A 22,564-nucleotide genomic window follows, 5' to 3' on the forward strand; every position below is an offset into this window, starting at 1 on the left:
GTGAAGGGGAAGAAACTGTAGCATGTGACAGGCCATTGGTATTTTTTTTGGGTGGGGGTGGGGTGGATGGGGGTTGGTTGAGAGGTTAACTTTAACAAACCCTTAAGTTAAAACCACTACACCAAATTGTGAAATGACGGTTTACTTAAAAGTCAAACGCCTATGTGGCAATGACGTAACACTTTAACATGCTCTTTAAGCCTTCACGTGGGTTTCAATTGGGTTTTGGAAACCACTTCGGTTCACATTGTGAATGGGGAGGAGATTGTTGGTTCCAATCAGAGTAGATGAAAGTTGAAGAATCTAATTGTGTGCAGTAATGAGTAATCATTAGAGTCATCTGCATTGCACAAATTGTTTTGATTCTGGGCGGTGTTTCGAGATTGAAATTTGATTAAAGTTTTTTAATATATAAATGGATAATTAAGTAGGAGATTATTTGATAAATGGTTATAAAAACATACTATTTACCTTTTTTTTATAAAAAAGGTTTATAAATCTAGTCGTTGATGAACGACTCTTCTTGAAACCCACGCCCAACGGTCAAATTTCTTTTGTTTATATGGTCGTGGTGATGAGGCACCCCATCTGCCCATGAGCAAATCAGGATACACGGTATGTGTTGGGGAAATATGTAGAAAAACGGGTATCAGAGTCGTAATCACACTTTTAGATCAAAACTATTTGTGGTTCACAAATGAATTGATTGGATAAAACTCAGAATTTAGAGCAAGAATCAAGTATGTAAGTTTGTGTGTTTTTGATGAACCAGCATAAGAGATCGTATAATCAAAACGATTATTATTAGGGTTAGGGTCAATGACAACTGTTTTGTAGTTATCACAACAGTTATTATGTTTTGAAAATAAAAACAAAGTGAAGTACCCCTATTGGTTTTCATTAAAACTTATGAGACAACATATGTCCAAAATAAAAAAATTCCAAGCTGACCTTTGACCCCGGCCAGGGGATCTGTCCCTTGGACCCTGCAACCAGGGGCGCTGCCCCCGACCCCCGCCACTTGGAACCTCCATTACTTAGGGGCTTCGCCCCTTACGACCAATAAGGGTGTTAAATTATAATAAGATTAAATAAGTGTGTAAACCACACTCGACTTATTTCAATTCATATTACAATTAACTTGATTAACAAATTAATCTTCAATTACACTAAAATCACTAGCAACCCCGTCGTAGTTCTCAATCATTTCGTGGAACCGGGTGTGGTTGAACCATCTACCATGGGGAGTTCATGCACAGGGAAGAAGCTTAGATAAGAGAACACGTTTCGCTTTTTTTTTATCGAAAGCTCGACCTGCAATAAAAAGTTTTGGTCGAAGACAAAAGGTTGACCCACTTCATTCGCAGGTCAAATCATCCTCGCTTGGCGGGAACAACAAAAACCACCAAAATATGATGCCTAAAGTGTACTGCGATTGAATGTCCCAACCATCTCGAGCAATTCTCATATTCTGCAAGTAAATTAGTATCCTCCCTCTTTCTGTAAATTAATTGGTTGATGTTTCTTGATCTTTCGGTATAAATATTTCAATCAGATTATATTAGTTTCACTTTAAGTTCTGTGATCAATATTGTGTGAATCATATCTATATTGGTTTATGTGATTAATGTGTGTTTATTATGTTATATGAAGGATGAATGGGATAGATTTTGAGGAAATAACTAAAGAAATCCTTAAATGCCAGCAACATATCCCTGAATATAAAGGTTTGTATACTACCATCTTTTGTAGATTTTTGTGTTTAATTGTACATATTGAGGTTACATGTTCATTATTATGCAGCAATAAATCCCATGTGCCAAATCCAACAATAGCTTATGGAGATTTTACACTCTTTGAGAGGTTTGTGCTTCTTTCTTAGGGTGTACATTTGCACTCACGCGATTCTTATCTACTTATCTTGCAAGTACCCGGGAGTGACTAGTCACGGGTGAGTCGTGTATATCTTTATACAAATTCTAAACTTTACCTTAAAACCATTGTTGTTGCAACATGGATATTTATTTATCAAATCTATATAGGTATCTGAAGAGGTAGGTCCCAGCAGAGCCCAGTTGGACCCGCAGGACTCACCTTGAAGAGAGACGTCTGCGCAGAAACCAACTGGATCCGCAGGACCCACCATGCTCAGAGACGTGACGTCCTTACGCGCAGTACGCAAGCTGTTCCCGCAGGAAATGCCTCCCAATGGTGAAGTACTCCGCCTGTTCCCGCAGCTGCGGATACAAGCCATCAGGGAAGGCCACCCGCGCAGCAACGCTACACGCACAAGACACTTGGCTCTCAAAATAATTCAGTAGTCACCTGAAGGAATGAGCAAATCCGGGAACAATCCCGCACAAAGGCCGGAGGGGGAATACTCCCGCCCAAATGAGCCAGTCCGTACGATACTGGAAGATCTTTTGTACTGTACCTGACGAGGTATGGGCAAAAGATCTGACCAGAGATACGACAGCTCATTGACAACAGTATGGCGAGCAGCATGCTCTTGTACTGTATGTCACTATTAGCCGCTACCTACTCACCAACTCCTGTCATACCACGTGCATAGCCTGCAGTTGGTGGAAAAGGAATAGTACACAGCAGGCCTGGTCACTGTCAGCCGCTGCCTACCCACCAACTACCAGCATGGCACGTGCGTAGGCCACAGTTGGTAGAACAGGAATACTATTCAGCCGGCTACACCTTCTTGGAAACCTACCTTCGGCTATAAATACCCCAAATGGTATGATCATCTCATCTTATCTTGTATCTTACATCCTATACCTGATATCTGCTCTAGCAATCTCTTAATATACACTTATATTCAAGAGCAATCTAGTCTGATTCTCACGCCGGAGGGTGGTCACAAGGAGGTACCCCCCCCCCCTTCTCAGTGACGAGCTCACGGTGTTTGTTTTGCAGGTTATCAGAAGAACCATCTTTGCCGGATCTAACCCCTCGTGGGAAACATCTATTTAACCCCCAGATTATCCGTAATCTGCCCGGGGTTCATTAGTGTTTCTTCATTGGCGCCATCCGTGCATAAAAGCTAGAACTTCATTTCTTTTCAGTTTTTTCAAACTTCTGGAAAGATGGTTAAAGAAACTCCGGTAACCACAACCCCAGCTACTGGAGGGAATACCGGCGACTACACAGTTTTTACGAACACTACCCCGGTTACCCAAGCCGGGGCAAGTGCAGTAAATTTTACGAACACTACCCCAGTTACCCAAGCTGGGGCAAGTGCAGTAAATAATCGCCCACTGGGATTCACCGATACCCAGTTAGAGAGACAACGAACGAGGCTCCTCCGCCAAACACTCGATGAAGTTAAAGCGTGGGCGGAAGCACGTCAAAAAGAATTCCAAGCTGAGTTGGATGAACGCTTACGTTCACTCCAACAGCCTGAGGAATTCGGAGAGTACTTGGACGGTGATTCGGAGGAATCCGATAGTGACGCAAACCCTCGTCATAGGACGAAAGGGAAGCGTAAGGAAACGGACTCCCAACCGAGAAGGCGTTTTGGAGAAACCTTCAAACCAAAAAACGCGGATGGAAACCCACGTGACTTCTCCAAAACATTTACACCAACTGCTGCAAAGGCGGGAACGTCCAAATTTGCAAGGGACATTGCGGAAGCAATCGTCCCGAAAAGTGCCAAACAGATGTCCAACATCGGCACTTACGATGATATATCTGATCCAGACGATCATTTGAACAGGTTTATAGCGGGGGCAACCGTCAGTAGTTGGACGGAACCTACGTGGTGTTACATGTTCCAAATGACGCTTGTTGGGGCAGCTAGAGCGTGGTTCGATCGTCTACCGGTCCACCACATCTACGATTGGGAAGACTTCCAGCAGAAATTTAGCCAACACTTCAGCTAACAAAGAAAGTATACCGAAGAGCAATGGACAATCCTCAAATGCATTCGAGAGAAAGATGAATCTTTGCCAGACTTCATCACTCGCTTCAACTCAAAGAAGCTAAGTCTGGGTAATATTAGCGAAGATCTTGTTCGCGCTGCTTTTATCCAGGGCGCGAACGACCCAGAGCTCATCCGCACCTTAACGGGTAAAGATGGCATGACATCCACATGGGATGCCATCATGACAGCAGCTAAACGCTTTGCGAAAACGGAGAAGCAACTGGGTAGAGATCTCCCCCAGAGCACAAACCTCTACACCCAGAAAACAAGAGAAGACAACGTCCTTACCGCCAGACTAAACAAAAAGCGGAAGCTAGGCATTTGGCAGTCAAGGGTAAACTTTGACACCTCATCCGGCTTGCAACATCGGTTAGGCGGAAGGGATAACGTACAGTCGAACCAGAACTCCAGATGGACGCCACTCACCAAAAGCGTCACCGAGATATTCGCCACTGAGGAGCTCCCATGGCCAAAGGCTCCAATAATCCGACATCGTCACAATGCTGATCGGAGCAAATACTGTGACTTTCACAGGACAAAAGGCCACAACACTGAAGAATGCACAGACGTAAAGGACATCGTCGAAGCATTTGTCAAAGATGGGACGCTCGCACACCTCGTGGCGTAACGAACGCTGAGCAGGCTGATGCGTGTAGAACCCCAGTTGGGGAAAACACGAATAAAAATTGCAGCTTCAATGTTGGAGACTACATACTGCGTAAACAACGAGATCCCGAACCAGGTGCATATCGGCTCGATGGCACTCCCATCCCAACAACATGGAAGGGAGCTCAATTACACAGTTTGCATGTAGATCAATTCCAAATTTGTAAAGGCCCAGAGCCACTTCTAATGGAAATGATTCTCCTTAGAACATCGACGCTTTTACATTTATACTTATGAACTTTCCACACGGATATGCCGGTCTTCACCGCACACATAAGTGTGAAAGAAAGCCGTTGCGTGGGGAAGGCGGCAAAACCCGCATAAACCCAAAAAACGGCAAACCTTCACGCAGGTCAGTTAAAGGTAAAGTTCAGTCATCCCACTAAATGAAAGTGCCGGTCTATCCGCACGAATCATGATAGAGGAAACTGAACACTAACCTATTAACAACCGCGCGTCGAACGGTTAATTTATTCAACACTGATATGCCGGTATTCACCGCATAATTACGTGGAAAGTCGTTGCGTGGGGAAGGCGGCAAAACCCGCATAAACCCAAAAAACGGCAAACCTTCACGCAGGTCAGTCATAGGTAAACTTTGATCATCCCACTAAATGAAAGTGCCGGTCCTACCCGCACAAATCATGATAGAGGAAACCGGACTAACCTATTGACAACCGCGCGTCGAACGGTTAACTTATTCAAAATACTTAGAAAATTTCTAACAGAAGGATGAGGAAAACCTCCACGCAGGTCAGATGTAGGTAAAGTTTAGCCATCCTACTAAGTGCAAGTGACGGTCCTACCCGCACAATCACGAAAGAGGAAGCAAAACTTCAACCTATTATCTACCACGTTCAAAGGTTAACTTATTCTAAACACTTAGAAAATTTCTAACAAAAAGATGAGGAAAACCTCCACGCAGGTCAGATGTAGGTAAAGTTTAGCCATCCTACTAAGTGCAAGTGACGGTCCTACCCGCACAATCACGAAGGAGGAAGCAAAACTTCAACCTATTATCTACCACATTCAAAGGTTAACTTATTCTAAACACTTAGAAAATTTCTAACAAAAAGATGAGGAAAACCTCCACGCAGGTCAGATATAGGTAAAGTTTAGCCATCCTACTAAGTGCAAGTGACGGTCCTACCCGCACAATCACGAAGGAGGAAGCAAAACTTCAACCTATCATCTACCACGTTCAAATGTTAACTTATTCTAAAAACTTAGAAAATTTCTAACAAAAAGATGAGGAAAACCTCCACGCAGGTCAGATATAGGTAAAGTTTAGCCATCCTACTAAGTGCAAGTGACGGTCCTACCCGCACAATCACGAAGGAGGAAGCAAAACTTCAACCTATTATCTACCACGTTCAAAGGTTAACTTATTCTAAACACTTGGAAAATTGCTAATTTAAACTAAAGTATGCATGAGCAAGTCATATAACGTTTATAAAGCAAGTCATCCAGCGAAAGTAGCGGTCTTACCCGCACAAAGATTTATATTTCATAATATTCATTACAAGAATGGCCGGGTAACTACCCGCTTACAAGAATATAAATCTATACAAGCTAAACCTATCCTAACAGTGGGAAGGGATCTTCAGGATCAAGCTTCAGGACCACTTCCACTTGGACCAGCACCATCAGTAGAGTGTGGCGGTTCAAGGAAAGCTTTAAGGATAGCTAGCCCATCATCAGCAGCAGCAACTTCGTTCACCTTCTCCACCACCGGATGCGGGAAGGCGGCATACTGATTCACTGCTTGGTCATATACAGCTTCAGTATCAACATCATATAAAGGGAAGTTGGAAGGCGGGATGCCTTTCTCAACGAACCCTAGACCAAGCAGGAAGCCGGCCTTTTCCCCATCCTAGTGAGAAGCGTTGAGGGCTGCGCTCATGGCATCGTCGTATGATGTGTCCGTGAAGACTCGATGCACAACCTACAAAAAAAATATACAAGTATCAAAACCTTTTCTGTTTACAAAGAAAAGCGTGAAGACATTATGAAGCTAAGCTTACCTGCGACAACGCTTCTCGAAGAAGCCATTCCTTGGTAACCAGAGCTTCCTGGAGGGCAGCTTGAGCTTGGTTACGGGCGCGTTCGGCTTCACTTTTGTTGAGGTTGGCAAGCAACACTTCTCTAGCCGCAGCCTCTTCAACGCCCTTTAGCTTCCGCTCAGTATGGTCAAGCACCCCCCTCTGGTCCAAGATCTCTTGGAGCTTCTTGGCGTCTTCCATCGCCAATGCATCATGAGCCTGTTGGAGCGCCTCTAGTTTGGTTTTAAGTTCCTCATTCTCGAGGCGTAGAGGCTCAGCAACAGCTTCAGCCTTGGTGGCCCTCTCGGTTGCGTTCCGTGCAGTTTCCTTAGCCAGCCGAAGCTGTTCGTTAACAGCTTGGGCAGCCTTGGAACGGGCCTCGAGCCGGGCCTGAACTTCAACCTCGAGGGCCTTGAAGGCCTTCTCCTTTTCCGCAGCCACTGCGGCAAGCCTCTTGTTCTCCTCCCGGACAGCCCGCGCCTGAGCTACTTCTTGGATGCGAGCTGCTTTTAACTTGTCGTTTTCACGACAAAGCAGCTCGACGTGCGGCTGCATTCGGACCAGGAGAATCCGCAGCTCATTGGTTAGCCTACCCTCCTGGTAGCTAGCCATTGCTTCCCCCAACGCACCACTGGGAGCTGCGTGACGAGCCCACTCCACGCACTCCACAGGCGTGCGAACGGTTGTTCCTCGGCGGATGTTCCAGCGTGGAACATACACTTCATTGGAATCCGACACTGCAAAAAACAAAAAGCAGTTAGGAAAAGATGATATATAAAAAAAAAAAAAAAAGGCCAAAAGAACCCTACGCACCTGTAGGGTCGACAACAGGCCAATAGCCGCCAAACCCATCACCTGAACCCCAGGTAAATCCATCCAAGAGGTCAGGCAGATGGGAAGGAGGCAGAGGTTGGCGAGAAGCCCCAAGCATACCTGAAGGATCGGCTGTAGCTGCCGACGTCGGAGGCATGGAGGCCACCGCAGTAGAAACCAACGGAGGTGAACTCACCGGAGGTGAACTCACAACCGTGGTCGCCGCTGCGGAAGTACCCGCAGAAATAGTCACCGCCGGCTCAGTAACAGATTCAGTAAATATGGCACTAACAGCCGGCGGAGATGTCATCGCAGTTGGAACAGTTGGCTCGACTGGGTGAGCAACTGAACCAACAACTGAAGCAGGCGTAGCCGCCTGGGTCATCGCCTCAGGTAGGTTGACCAAACCTACCGTCATGAGTCCGGAGGTGCTCCTCCCCGCTCCACCCTGGAATGCGGTAGCATCCACGCCTGCACAAAGAAGATATAAGTATAATGGCGGAAAGATATGAAGTTAAAAAGTAAAGGAAGTTTGTACTTACGGGTTTTCTTGAGCCTAAAAGTGCGAACAGGCGGGGACGAACCCGATGGAGCCGGCCTCTTCACGCCGCTCACCGTCGTTGTCCTGGGCTGCTCGGAGGTGACGGTCGTCTCAGCCTCCGGAGCAGTGGTCTTATCACCACCAGGGTTCCCCGCCACCTCCTCGCTCTCGGTCTCTGAATCAGACCGAGGCAACGGATCGGCAGTGGAGGCAACCTTCGCCTTCCCCTTCCCGCCGGCAGCCTTCTTCTTCCGCACCAACGGAGGACCATCTGCGGATTCCTCATCAGAACATAAGATTAGAGGAATTCCAGCAGAGGTTTCAGCATTGAGGGGTCGAGGGTTGAATAACTCCTTACCTGGCCGCCTGGCGCTCAGGATCTCGTGGCCTGGCGGGTAGACCTCCACGAACCGATCCGCCGTATGTTCAAGGATGGGCAACTCGTTCTCATCTAGAGCACGAGTACCCATCCGAGCGGGACTATCAGCCTCCCGCGGATGCAGGAGCGACTGCAAGTCGTTCCCCTCTGAAATAAAAGAAAAACAGTTAGAAGACAAACCTATATAAACAAAGAAGACAGAGCATACCGTAAGGGACAGAGTTCAAACCGTATTCGAGGACGATGGGAACCTGTGACGCCTCCTTCCACACCCGGCTCATCCCAAGCATCACCATCCCAGACTCCGCAAAGCGGTATACCGGAGTCTGGACCCGGGAGATCTTGGCGAACCACTCCGCCTCCTGGTAGTTGAGGGCGTGAAGGGCGGGGAGTGCTCTCCCATTCTTAAAGGTCATCGCAAGGGGGGTGACGCGAGCGGAGATATAAAAAAACTCACGCTTCCACGACCGAAGACTGCGCTCGGTAGCGCAGATCTTCAACCCCTTGATCCGATTGACCAAGGTGTACCACCCCTGGATGCACCTCCAAGAATAGAAGGTCATCAACCGGTCAACATGGGGCTCCACGCCCAGAATGAGGCACACCCACTCAAAGTGGCGGATCTTGGCGATCGCCATCGGGTGTACCTCCGTCAGATGCACGCCGTGCCTTTCCAAGACACGGTATACAAACTTCGTCAATGGGAACCTGAGATTCCCATAAACGAAGAATGCAGCGTACACCCCTATCTTGCCCTTGGGGGCATCGTACACCGTCTGGTGTGGCTCCGGAAACTCAGGCTCGAACGGCTCGAGCATGAACTTCCGGATGACGTACCGATAGAGGTCGGCCGGAAGAGCACACTGGCATTCGCCAGCAGTGCTCTTATCGTCTTTATCAGACGTAGACGTCGGGATCTCGACGTGCACGTCAGATTCTTCGGCAGCAGCTTCAAAATCGTGAGTAGAAGACATGGTTTGGAAGTAAAGAAGAGTGATTTCAGGAAAATGCTTGGCAGAAAGTATTCGCCGGAAATGGTTTACAAGAAGAGAAGAGTGAGTGTGAATTACAAAGGACCCTCTCCCCCTTTATATACTCATCGCAATTAATGCGATGAATTTAATACGAAAGAGAGAGAAATCGCAGGTGCAATGAAACTATGACACGTGGCAAAGTGCAAGCTGGCAACAGCTGTTGAAAGGACGCGTGCCATTAATTTCGCGGCCACGCGCCCGAAAAATCGCGCCCACGCGCCTGAAAACGCGTCTGGAATGACCATGTACTGTCACGTCGCCATAACTTCCTGCACGTCCTGACACAGTCAGAAGAAACCGTCCGACGACGTTTCAACAGTTTGGACTGTTCTTATCCTTTCACCAACTCTTCGAATTTCAAAATTTCAAAAAAGATTCAAGTAAGCGGGAAAATACCCCTTACCTTGGCAACCAAGTAACTATAAGACAGGTGCGAGTACAGTGTTAAGGCACAACCCTTCACATACTTAGCACCTGCAGGGAATTGAAGCCAATAATACCTCGGCAACCAAGTAACCATAAGACGGGTGCGGGTACAGTGTCAAGGCAAAACTCTTCACATACTGAGCACCCGCAGGGAATTGACGCCAGGAATACCTTGGAAGTAAAGTAACCGTAAGACAAGTGCGGGTACAGTGTCAAGGCAAAACCCTTCACATACCTAGCGCTCCGCAGGGAATTGAAACCAAGAAGGATCTTCTGGGCAATGCTTGCGGAAACGGGAATAACATCCCCGCATAGCGGGAACGTCGAGAACTACATTGTTTGAAGCTTCAAGATGGAATTGGTGGTTTTAACATAATTGATCACTATGTTCAAAACTACCAAAACCTCATGGAGAATCCACACAAGTGGGACTCAACGCTCCTGACTTGCGAGGAGGTTACAGACCTACCCGCATCATACCCAAAGATCAAGCAGGAAAGTCAGGAATTTCTGCAAGTGACATTAGGACTTCCGCGGGAAGAATCCCCATGGAAAACCTTAAAACTAAACCCTTTTCAAAAACCCTTAAGTCCAAAAGTTCACCTCACTTATTAAACATTCATGAGAAGAACATTGGACTGGGGGGACTTGAAGAGGTAGGTCCCAGCAGAGCCCAGTTGGACCCGCAGGACTCACCTTGAAGAGAGACGTCTGCGCAGAAACCAACTGGATCCGCAGGACCCACCATGCTCAGAGACGTGACGTCCTTACGCGCAGTACGCAAGCTGTTCCCGCAGGAAATACCTCCCAATGGTGAAGTACTCCGCCTGTTCCCGCAGCTGCGGATACAAGCCATCAGGGAAGGCCACCCGCGCAGCAAGGCTACACGCACAAGGCACTTAGCTCTCAAAATAATTCAGTAGTCACCTGAAGGAATGAGCAAAGCCGGGAACAATCCCGCACAAAGGCGGGAGGGGGAATACTCCCGCCCAAATGAGCCAGTCCGTACGATACTGGAAGATCTTTTGTACTGTACCTGACGAGGTATGGGCAAAAGATCTGACCAGAGATACGACAGCTCATTGACAACAGTATGGCGAGCAGCATGCTCTTGTACTGTATGTCACTATTAGCCGCTACCTACTCACCAACTCCTGTCATACCACGTGCATAGCCTGCAGTTGGTGGAAAAGGAATAGTACACAGCAGGCCTGGTCACTGTCAGCCGCTGCCTACCCACCAACTACCAGCATGGCACGTGCGTAGGCCACAGTTGGTAGAACAGGAATACTATTCAGCTGGCTACACCTTCTTGGAAACCTACCTTCGGCTATAAATACCCCAAATGGTATGATCATCTCATCTTATCTTGTATCTTACATCTTATACCTGATATCTGCTCTAGCAATCTCTTAATATACACTTATATTCAAGAGCAATCTAGTCTGATTCTCACGCCGGAGGGTGGTCACAAGGAGGTACCCCCCCCCCTTCTCAGTGACGAGCTCACGGTGTTTGTTTTGCAGGTTATCAGAAGAACCATCTTTGCCGGATCTAACCCCTCGTGGGAAACATCTATTTAACCCCCAGATTATCCGTAATCTGCCCGGGGTTCATTAGTGTTTCTTCAGTATCCAAGTGATCTTATTGAAAGAGCGAAGGTCCACTCTATTTTAGACTGGCATCATGCCAATTTACGTCGCGGGTCAGTTGGAGTTATTGTAAACAATGTCATATTTCCACTTAACGGCATGCCTTCAAACGCTCAAGCATCCCAAGAAGCAGAGAAGACGCTTGAGAAAGCGTTGACTGTATTAGAAACTTATTGGCTAAAAGATGGACCGTTTTTGGTTGGAAGATCGCAACCGTCCATTGCTGATCTCAACTTATTTTCTGAAGTCATGGTACTTCTGGTATTGATATAAAAATGTTATATCTTTCTTTTTTTTTCAATCTTTTTGCTTCAAAACATAAAATTTCATGTGTTTGTAGTTTCTGCTCGAGGAACATCATGGTCGGATCTTAAGCCCTTACAAGAAAGTTCTTAAGTGATTTGAAAATACAAAGAATGCAACATCACCTTATTTTGAAGAATTTCATGGGGTTCTGTTTAAAGCACGGGAAGAATATCGTGCTCTGCTGGCAAAGAAATCTAAGAAAAGCTAATGAAGTTGTGGCACGACACTACACGAGTTCTATATAGTATTTGATCATGGAATGTATGATCGAACTATCATTGAATAATGTTTTGAGGATGTTGGGTTGTGTTAAGGTTGATTTTACTGTCACTAGTTATTGAGGATCTTGGAAGCAATGCATTTGTTTGCTATTCTTTTTATTTTTTTATTTTTTTAATATATAAATAAACAAGTCATAATTTGGTGTTTGCATATGAAGCTTATGAGTTATGATTCTGTAATTCCATTCTTTCGAACAAATTATATTGGTATGTGATGGCAAGTTTTTTTTTAATTATTTTGAGAAATTAGGGGGTGTTTGGGATTCCTTATTTCCATCAACTTATAACTTATAAATTTTTTGAAAAGTTAATAATGTGTAAAAGGTGTTTGGCAAACAATAAGGACTTATGGTTTTTAACTTATTGCCAAGGCAATATAAGTGGGTTTTGAAAAGTTATGATTCTCTAACTTATTAACTTAATGTGTATAATATTCCCATTAAACCTTTCACAAATCACGACCACCTGAATCATAACTTCTCCATCTATCATATGCATCTTTGCATCTCTTTAATTCTCTCTTTACTTCTCTGTTCAACAACCACCTACACCCTACTAAATATAAACTATATACACAAGATCTCTGCCACAATCATCTTTCTCATCTCAGCTCATCCCTACCAGGTTTGTTTAATTTTTTGATTTCGTGAAGAATTTCGTTAGATTAACTGCCATGTGTATTCCATCCCGATGTTTCATGCTCCGGTTTTTGTGTTTACAAAGTTAGGGTTCTTCATGTTCACTGTTAGTTAGGGTTGTTCAATGTCATTGTTATATTACCTAAAAGCATCATGAATCTTTTAGACTTTTGATTTATAATTCAATTAGCATGAATTTTGTATAGTTCATGAGATTCTGTGGCAGCTTTGATTTATTTGAGCTTCTTTTGTTTGCAAGATTTAATAATGCCCGCCACATGTTTGATGAAATGTCTCAATGAAATTTCATGCTGTTTTGATTAATTCAAGTAGTTAACAACATCACCAAAACATTGCTTTCAATTAGCTACTATTTAGATTGTGTTTTGTGTTGATTTGTGTGCTTATATTGAAATGAAAAAAAGCAAATGGAAGGTGTGTTTTGTACGGGTCTAGGTTGTATTTGTAAGTTTTAAAAAGAATGTGATTTTGTTACTGTTTAATTTTATTTGTTTAATTTTTTTTATGGAATCTGGGAAAAATCTTGTGATTTTGTTTGGGACCATAGAATGTGATTTTAGTATTACACTCATTTGTTGCTATGGATCAGATAATGGAAAAATCCACTAAAAAGAATAAAACAAAGTTTTTGTGGTCTAATGGTACGTTCAAGGAGTTAATCGATGTGTACTTGCTTGAACTTAAAAAGGGGAATAGACCCGGTACACACTTTACTAGGGGCGGGGGGAGAATATAGTAAAAACCATGCAGGAAAAAACATGCGTAACCCTTGATAAAAAACAAATTAAAAACAAACGGGATGTCATGTAGAAAGAATGGAAGCTTTTTGATCGCTTGATGAGGCTTGAAACTGGAATCGGTGGGACAAGAAGCTCAATCGATGCATCGCCTGAGTGGTGGGATGAGAAAATAAAGGTAAGTTCTTTTGTTATTTTCATAGATAATTATTAATATAGATAGTATATATAACATGTTTGCTTTTATATATTATTAACCTGCCTGTTTATTTAATGAAGATGAAGAATGGTTTAGTTTAGAGGTTGTTGTAACAGGATCATAGTTTAGTTTATTGAATTAGTGATCGTTTGTCGGTTTTTGGTTCGATTCGGTTAATTTCGATTAATAACCGAAACCAAACTTGGGCTAAATTTTTTGCTTGCAAATACATGATATGGGCTAAAATATATGAAAATTGGATGGTTTGGTTCTTTTGATTTCGGTTCATCGAGGGTAAAAAGGAAACATATAATGTTAATGTCCGTTCGGTTTTGTTGGTTTTTGGTTCGATTCGGTTAATAACTGAGACTAAACTTGGGATAAAATTTTTGCTTAGGAATACATGAAATGGAGTTTATAAAAGCTAGCAATATGTGAAAACTGAATGGTTCGGTTTTTTTTATTTCGGTTCACCGAGGGTAGAAAAAAATACAAATAATATTAATATATGGTTCAGTTATTGCAATATGAATGTTGAGGGCAAAGGAGACAGTGATGAAATAAGTTTAACTGTTCGTGACCCTTTGTTTCCTAGTTTTGTTGGAAATTGTTCGGGTAAAAGGAAAAAGTCTAAGAATGGTGCCAACAAACGTTCATCCAAGTGTAGAACTTCATCTTTGGAGGATAAGATAGATGTTGCATTAATTGTCTTATCAACAAAAAGCACACAAACTTTTCCACAAAATACTTCCTTCCCAACAATTGAAGATTGCATGAGCATTGTCATCACTTTTCCCGGTTTCGAAGAAGGTTCTGATGGGTATTTGCGTGCATTGCATGCTTTTATCCAAAAGAAATACCGTGACGCTTTTATGTATCCACCGACTCATGAATCAAAGATGGGGCTCCTCAAGTGACTCTTGGAAGATTGATTTGTCGTTTTACGTTATATCTTATCGTTTGACACTATGTGTTGTTGTGTGTTTAACATTATGTGTTATCATTTGACATCATGTGTTATTTCTACTTTTTATATTTGTGTTATCGTTTGACATTAATGTGTTATTGGTTTACATATTTTATATTTATATAGGATGGATAGTGACGACTCTAATTCGTATGATGGTGATTAACAAAATTGGGTGGACGAGGATATTGAAACCAAAAGGTTATGTACGTTAGTTATCAAAGGGATATTAAGAGCTCGTGACTTGTGTAACAGACGATTGCCATGTCACACGTCGGATCGCACCTGTAACACCCCGCAACCGCAGCGGAAACGTAAACGGGGTGCGACAGACTCGTCTGATATCAACCACATTGCTTATAAAGAAAACTGAATACATTAATATACTTCAAAATTACATTATCTCGTATTTCATTACCGTCTAGGTGATACACACATCATATAATACGATACATAATTCTATTTATTATAATGTATCCTAACATCCCGCACGCAAATCTTACACACATCAAGCACTTAGCACGTAAGCAATCACTTCATCTTAGTTGTACCTGAAAAGCATGTGAGAAAACGGGTCAACTACGAATAGTTGGTGAGTTTCACAATTCGAGTAAACCATGATAAATCATTATCATAAAATAATATTATTATCGATGTAATTATGCTGAGCCCACAAGTGAAACCTCTGACTATCACACACAACCCCCGTGGCATATCCCCCGCCCATGGACCCGTGGCATATCCCCCGCCCACGGAACTGCCCCAAACCGCTATGTCTAACATTACATAGCAAAATATATATAACACCCAAAATAGACATGTGCAACTGGCTGGGAAACATCAGCAAATCCATGCCGGACCAGTTGGGTTTGTCAGACCAATAGTACTATCCACACTCTACCGGCTTTCAGTTAATCACTCGTGTTCCGGGGCCTTAGAATGTTAGCAACTCAGACAATTACCATCTTAGTACATTTCCGTACGATTCCCCGTACAATAAAATATATATAAATCCACGCAAGTCCATGCGTTCAGTATGTATTTAAACATTTCAGTAATAACATGCTTCCGCCCCGAGAAACTATTTAAAAACAATTCAGAAAAAGGGGCTCGTGAAACTCACCTTAGCACATGCAAGCAGGTAACAACAATCATTATCAGTTAACACGTCCAATCTGTAATATGATCCCTACGATCGTTACTATACACTCATTATTATTATAACTTTAACCAAGTTAACCGGTACATCTGGGGACACTGTTAACCCAGCACTGTACCCGTTCTGGGGGCAAGGTTAACCCAGAAACACTTCTCCGGACTCAGATTGTGATATAGTTTAGAGTTCCATGGTCACAATTACTATTAGTCGTTTTTCTCGTTTTGCGTGCCTAGCACGGTTATCCGTTTTTACGTTTCAAAAATGAGTTTGGTCACACACGACCCGAGAGTAGTGGTTGACTGATAATTTAATTAAAGATGTGAAATTAGAGCTCGGTTTAGACGTCCCGATTGGCCGCGGGACTCGTTTTCGTCTTTGGCGTACCGGAAACTGTTAAAATAGGTTAAAATTACTCAAATCATCCGAATTATGTTCGGATGATTTATTTTTACTTGTTTAACTCAATTATATGAAAATAGTTCATTTTTAGGGTTTTTATACACCAGTCAGCTCGCTTAAGCGAACTTCGCCGGTTTACGCGTTTTAACTTTAAAAGTTTGATAATTAGCACAAATAATTATCCGTTTAATCTCGGATCTTGAAATTTTGCACAAATCACTTTTTAACAGTGGGGAATTTTATAAAAATATTTCCAGAATTAATTCTTATATTTAAAATTTATTTATCTATTTTTAAACACCATTTAAACACTAAATATGTCGTAAATACCAAACGATCTTAGAAAAATCCCAAATTTCTCCTGGATGTCCCCTGCCATCCACATAGTCCCCTGTAATTTTTCCAGAACCAAAATCTTCTTTTACATGCCATTTTCACTAAAACCGGGCTAGAAAACCCTAGAACTCGTTTAACCGAAAAGCCTACTTAGACTTCTCCAACTGACCTCAAATTTTGTTTGTGACTTATACATGATATAAAAAGCTTATCTGCAATTTTCCAGAATTTTTCATGATATTTAACTATTTTTCACCATTTTTAGCCAAAACCGAGCATTAAATTCACCAAATATTCATCATTTGTCCAAAAATTCACAGAACTCTTATTTTCATGTGTAGAACATCCCTGTAAAATTTGATGATCTAACTCTAAACCATCAACAATCTGTCCCAAACCACATACACCGAACATAAACCGAATATACCTTTCGTTTTCCGCCACTACAAGATACAAACTCGTCTTTCCGCCTTATCTACCACTAAACACAGAGCCTACAAACAACATACCACAATACCAAGCAAGTTACACTCACGATCAAGCCATTTCTTTCATGGTTTCGGTTATGATTCCAAAAACAAAGATTTAACCGTAAAAATTCGTTTTTGATTCGTTTAACTCCTTTCTTGGACCAAGATCCCTTGTATAACCCGTATACATCACTTGATCATGCAAGAATCGGTTTTCATCTTTGAAACCTCATTTTCTTGCAAATACACTCAAGAAACGAAGATAAACACGTACATAACACGATCATTACCTTGTTTTTCTTGCTAGAACTCTCGGTTTTTGGATGAAATTGTTGAGAGGATTGAAAGATCTTGGAGATTTTTGGTGAAAAAAAGAAATGAAAGCAATGGGGATAACCCCATTTCCGATCGGCACTATGTGGGGGGTGGGGTGGGACCCACCTCTCCATTCCTATCCACACATTTGGATTCTCGTAATCCGGATAATGTTTTGGATAATCCGGTTCAGTTCGTTTTTCGGTTAAATGTTTAATTCGGCTTAAAACGAGGCTAAAACGGTCGTTTTTCGTCTTAAAAATGAAATTTATATAAAACCGATTTAAAAACTTTAAAAACTTAAACCATGACATTTATTAACTTAAAACATCATATCATTAATTATCGCGCATCTTTTTCGGCTTGATCGATCATCTCTTGCTCGGTTTGGTATTAAAGGTTTCGTTTAACGTACCGACGTACATTAAATCGAAATTCTTTTTCTGTGCCGTACTTTACTTATCCCGAAGCATTAATGCTTCGTAAAATCACTACATATCATATATCTCGGCTATAATTGAACCCTAGATTCGTTCGGGTTTCAATAACTATCGATCGATTGATCGCATATTCAATACGATGAATTATATATTCACGTACAATCCATACAGTGAACCCTGTATTCTCGTATAATTACTATGGTAATTCATGTATCCGACATTAAATATGACGTAACTATTATCTACCGGTTAGGGTATACCGGGTTTCGTCGGAATCGTTACATTCTCCCCCCGTTAAGAAATTTCGTCCTCGAAATTTTACACGCTCACTATCCCTTTCCGAGAGAAAGGTGGGGGTTTTTCCTTCAGAATTCACCCTCGCGTTACCAGGTATAATCTGGTCCTCGCTGTGAATTCCACTTAATCTTAATCAATAAAGCTTGGTATGTCCAAACTGTTTAGTTTTCCCGTCTACTATCTCTACGGAATTATTTATGATATCAAGTATGACTTCTATGAGTACCTCCATTACTAGTACTTTCGTTGCCTCATCGCTTAGGTACTTTTCAATCCGTATACATGGCAAAACATCAAGTATAGTACTTAGCCTCTGGAGTACTTTAATCGATAAACTAAATGACCAATCATGGAGATAGTCTCATGAGGTCCAATATATTAAGAAGCTATTTTCGGTTTTGCCAAACCTCATATCACCTCTCTCTAAGGTGATGCCTTAAAATGCCTTGTCACCTCTTTCCAGTGACAATGGTTTCCTTTGAACGGTGGCATAAATCCTTTGCCAATCTCGCGCTGCTTTCAACTTATCCTAAATATTATAAATCCGATTGGTTGTTTCTCGAATCAATTCAAATCTTATGGCTTGAGTGACGCCCAATTTCAATTTAACAAATTGGTGATAATTACTTCACCCATAGAAAGCTTCAAGCTCTCGATGCTTCCTTCCCCGCCTTCCAATAATGGAAGTAGGATGCCCATTTCGATCTAAGATAATTGAAAATGGTATTCCACGATGAGATACCATTTCACCATCATGAATTTGGGCGAGAATTTATTGTGGTAATCATCATAGATTGGGATGAAATGCGAGGATTGGTTAATCGATCTGCGATTACCCAATTTACATCATGCCTTTGATATATCTTGGGAATTTGCGTCCCGAAATCCTTTGTAATTTATTCCCACTATCATTGGCGAATTTTTCTGTCGTTGTAGCGTTCCCTAGGGTTTTCGGCGTGCAGCCTTATCTCTTGCATAACTTAAATATTCACCAACATTCGTAACCATATCTTTCTCCAAACTCAGCCATTAATACAATCCTTTCAGATATTCGTATCATCAATAGTCAATTCCGATCCCGGATGTATGGAATATTTCGATCTATGCGCTTTGTCCATGATTAATTCACGAAGGTCATGGAGGGTCGGGATCCAAACCCGATTTTTGAAGTAGAGAATTTCGTCCACGAGCTGTTCAGAATTCTTCTCATTGCCGTAAAGTTCCTCCTTTTCGTTGTTCCTCTTTCAACGCCTCACGTTGAGCGACTCGAATCAGGTCCGAAAAGTTCGACTGGACTATCATCCCTAGCGCTCGCACTCGCAATGGCTTAACCCGATCTTTCCTACTCAAGGCATCGGCTACGACGTTAGCCTTGCTGGGGTGATAACGGATGTCACAGTCATAATCGTTTAACAACTCGACCCATCTTCGTTGCCTCATATTCAGTTCTTTCTGATTGAATATGTGCTGCAAACTTTTATGATCGGTGAAGATGGTGTACTTCGTATCGTAGAGATAATGTCTCCACATTTTAAGTGCGAAGATAACCGCTCCCAGTTCTAAGTCGTGAGTAGTGTAATTTTTCTCGTGTACTTTTAACTGTCTGGAAGCATAGGCTATAACCTTATTATACTGCGTCAACACGCATCCTAACCCTTTACGCGATGCGTCACAATACGCGACAAAACCATCGTCTCCATCGGGGAGACTTAAAATCGGTGCTTGGCACAATTTTAATGGTTTCTATCTTATTTGGATCTTTGTGAAATCTTTGTTGCTTTACAACATGACCAAGAGATTATGCCTTCTTTATTCAAAATCACATTTCGAAAACTTCGCGTATAGCTCCTCTTGCTTTAACACTTCCACAATTTTCTTAACCGTCGTTCGTGCTCTTTTTTACATTGCGAATATATCAAAATATCATCAATGAATGTTATGACAAATTTGTCAAAATAAAGTTTACAGACTCGGTTCATGAGTTCCATGAATGCTGCCGGCGCATTTGTTAGCCCGAAAGGCATAACTAAGAATTCATAATGGCCGTAGCGAGTCCGAAACGCTGTTGTTGCAACGTCCTCCTCTTGGATTTTTCATTTGGTGATAACTATATCTAAGATCAATTTTTCTAAAAATAAATCGCCCTTTGCAGTTGGTTAAACAGATCATTTACTTCGAAAAAGTGAATACCTATTCTTGTTCGTCACTTTATTCAATTCTCCATAATCAATACATATCCTAACACTTCCGTCCTTCATTTCCCAAATAACACTGGTGCACCCCATGGTGACTAACTAGGTCGTATAAAACCTTATCCAACAATTCTTGTAACTGATTGGATAATTCTTGCATCTCGGACGGTACAAGTCGGTAGGGTGCCTTAGCAAAAGGGCCAGCTTGAGGTATTAAACCGATTCTGAATTCGACCTGTCGGGTTGGCGGTAATCCAGGAAGTTCTTCTGGGAAAACTTGTGGAAATTCGCGTACCATCGGGATATCTTGTATATGTCTTCTTTTAAATACTTTGGCCATCGCGTTTGTTAAATACACCACGTCTTCTTGTCGTAAATATTATAACATCTCAAGATGAGGTTAGAGTGGTAACATAATACCGTACACTTTTCTCTGTATCTAATCGCTTCATCGTCCGAAAGAGATCTTCTAATCATCTTCTTTTCATATTTGATTTCAGCTTCATGTTGAGTTAGCCAATCCATGCTAACTATTACGTCAAAACTTCTTTACTTTACTGGTCGTAGGTCAATAAGGAAAGGTTAATCGTTCAGAATAATAGGACAATTCCGAACAATTTAGTTAACCATTAGGGACTTACCGTTAGCGATTCTACAGTATAGGGTTTTATAGTTTCACTAATCGGTATCTTTCCAAAGGGTAGGAGATTAACAGGAATTAACTACTATCGACGACCGTAAAAATATCACTGGTGCCTATTGATTTAAAACCACAACATATTTAATACCACCTTTGGATCATGACGTGCTTTATTCAAATTACTCACAAAAGCACGGCTCCTTGCTTGATCAGAGGTTGATGCTTGTCATGAGATTCGTTTTCCAACGACACCTTGGTTCAACTTTGGGCAATTTCTCTTGAAACGTTCTGTACTGCCACATTCATAGCAAGTACAACCGTTTGGCATAATTTGATTTCTTTGGATTGATTGTTATTAAAACTGTTGAGTTCGGAGTGGTTGTACACGAATGGGTTGGGGTGGCCGGTTCACATGGCTTCAATTGGTTCTACAATTGGGGCATTACGTCCATCTTTACCACACCTGTGGCCCACTATCACTCGACATTCTTCTTCCTGCCGATAACCATATATTTTCCACATTTAGGGAATGACCCTTCATGCGGTTCATGTTTCACACCAGAACTAGTCTTTAGTATGATTATGGGTTGTAGGACATACCTACTTATTCAAAAGTCTATCTTGCACTATACCTTTATCATTTCTCTTCTTTAACACTCGATGACTCACCTAACGTCCTTCCAGTCCACTTCCCATAGCGTCAAATATATCAATGCTGGCTTGTGACACAACCCTTCCAAAGGTTGTATATTTTACAGGATTGACTATACTCCTTATCGATGGAGTTAGTCCCCAATATAGCGCTCACTTTGCTTAGTTTCAGGAGTAATTAGCCATGTTACCAGACATGACAATTCCTTTAAACGATTAGCGCGTTCTAAGTGATCAGCACACAACATTTCTATCTTCCATAGCTCAGTTTCCAGTCTCTGAACTTAATTATTCGAATAAAAGTGCTCTAGCACAAGAATTTTAAATCCTGACCATATCATCTGAGCAAAAATTTTCTAACTATAATTTTGTACCATCGTGTTCCATCACGATACAACATAATCTACCAACATATCTGTAGCATATTTCACTACACAATGTTCTAGACTCTTACCAACATCCTTAACCATTTCGATCTTTTCTATCCACTCGCTAATCTATTCCTCCCTTTACCATCAGTACACTATTAATAATTTCCTTACCACAAACAACAAACATATCCTTCATACCGGATCTAATTCATTACTACTACTATTCGTGTTTAGTTTATAACTAATACTTGTAGTCACAATAGTATCCGGTGGGACAATATCACTCTTAGTAATAACACTAAGAATTGAAATATTCATAATCATGTGATTGCTCGATCTATAATTCTGTGATCACACTTGCATCAACACTATCAGTGATCTGTGATACGACATTCGGTATCATCATCTGCTATCTTTGAGCAATCAACTGAATCATATCAATCTCCATCATTGGAGTTACTCTTTTTATGTCATTCTGCCGTACTCATCCCGTACGCAGTAATCAATACTAATCTCACCGTATAACTCGTTACCAGTTCAATCATAACAGCAGGTACACATACACACAAAATATTATCATACATATTACACATACCAGTATCTAGTATATATGTCCCACAAGTATAATAACATATGGACTTAACCTGACGTCGGTTAACGT

The 22,564-nt window shown here is 42.0% G+C and overlaps 2 long non-coding RNA genes across 2 annotated transcripts; both read left to right on the top strand.

Annotated features, from left to right (window-relative positions):
• The first annotated feature begins 1,404 nt into the window (after positions 1–1,404).
• On the top strand, positions 1,405–1,823 carry LOC143551152 (uncharacterized). The gene is made up of 3 exons (XR_013138448.1): positions 1,405–1,477; positions 1,654–1,727; positions 1,804–1,823. It is a non-coding gene; the product is annotated as an uncharacterized LOC143551152 (long non-coding RNA).
• A 59-nt stretch (positions 1,824–1,882) lies between these two features.
• On the top strand, positions 1,883–12,135 carry LOC143551151 (uncharacterized). Its single transcript, XR_013138447.1, has 3 exons — positions 1,883–1,960; positions 11,472–11,745; positions 11,825–12,135. It is a non-coding gene; the product is annotated as an uncharacterized LOC143551151 (long non-coding RNA).
• Positions 12,136–22,564: the final 10,429 nt, after the last annotated feature.

The sequence above is a fragment of the Bidens hawaiensis genome, unplaced genomic scaffold (genome assembly GCF_021521415.1).
Source record: "Bidens hawaiensis isolate Kalapana, Puna unplaced genomic scaffold, B.hawaiensis_p1.1 tig00016270_1, whole genome shotgun sequence".
Taxonomy (NCBI): Eukaryota; Viridiplantae; Streptophyta; class Magnoliopsida; order Asterales; family Asteraceae; genus Bidens; species Bidens hawaiensis.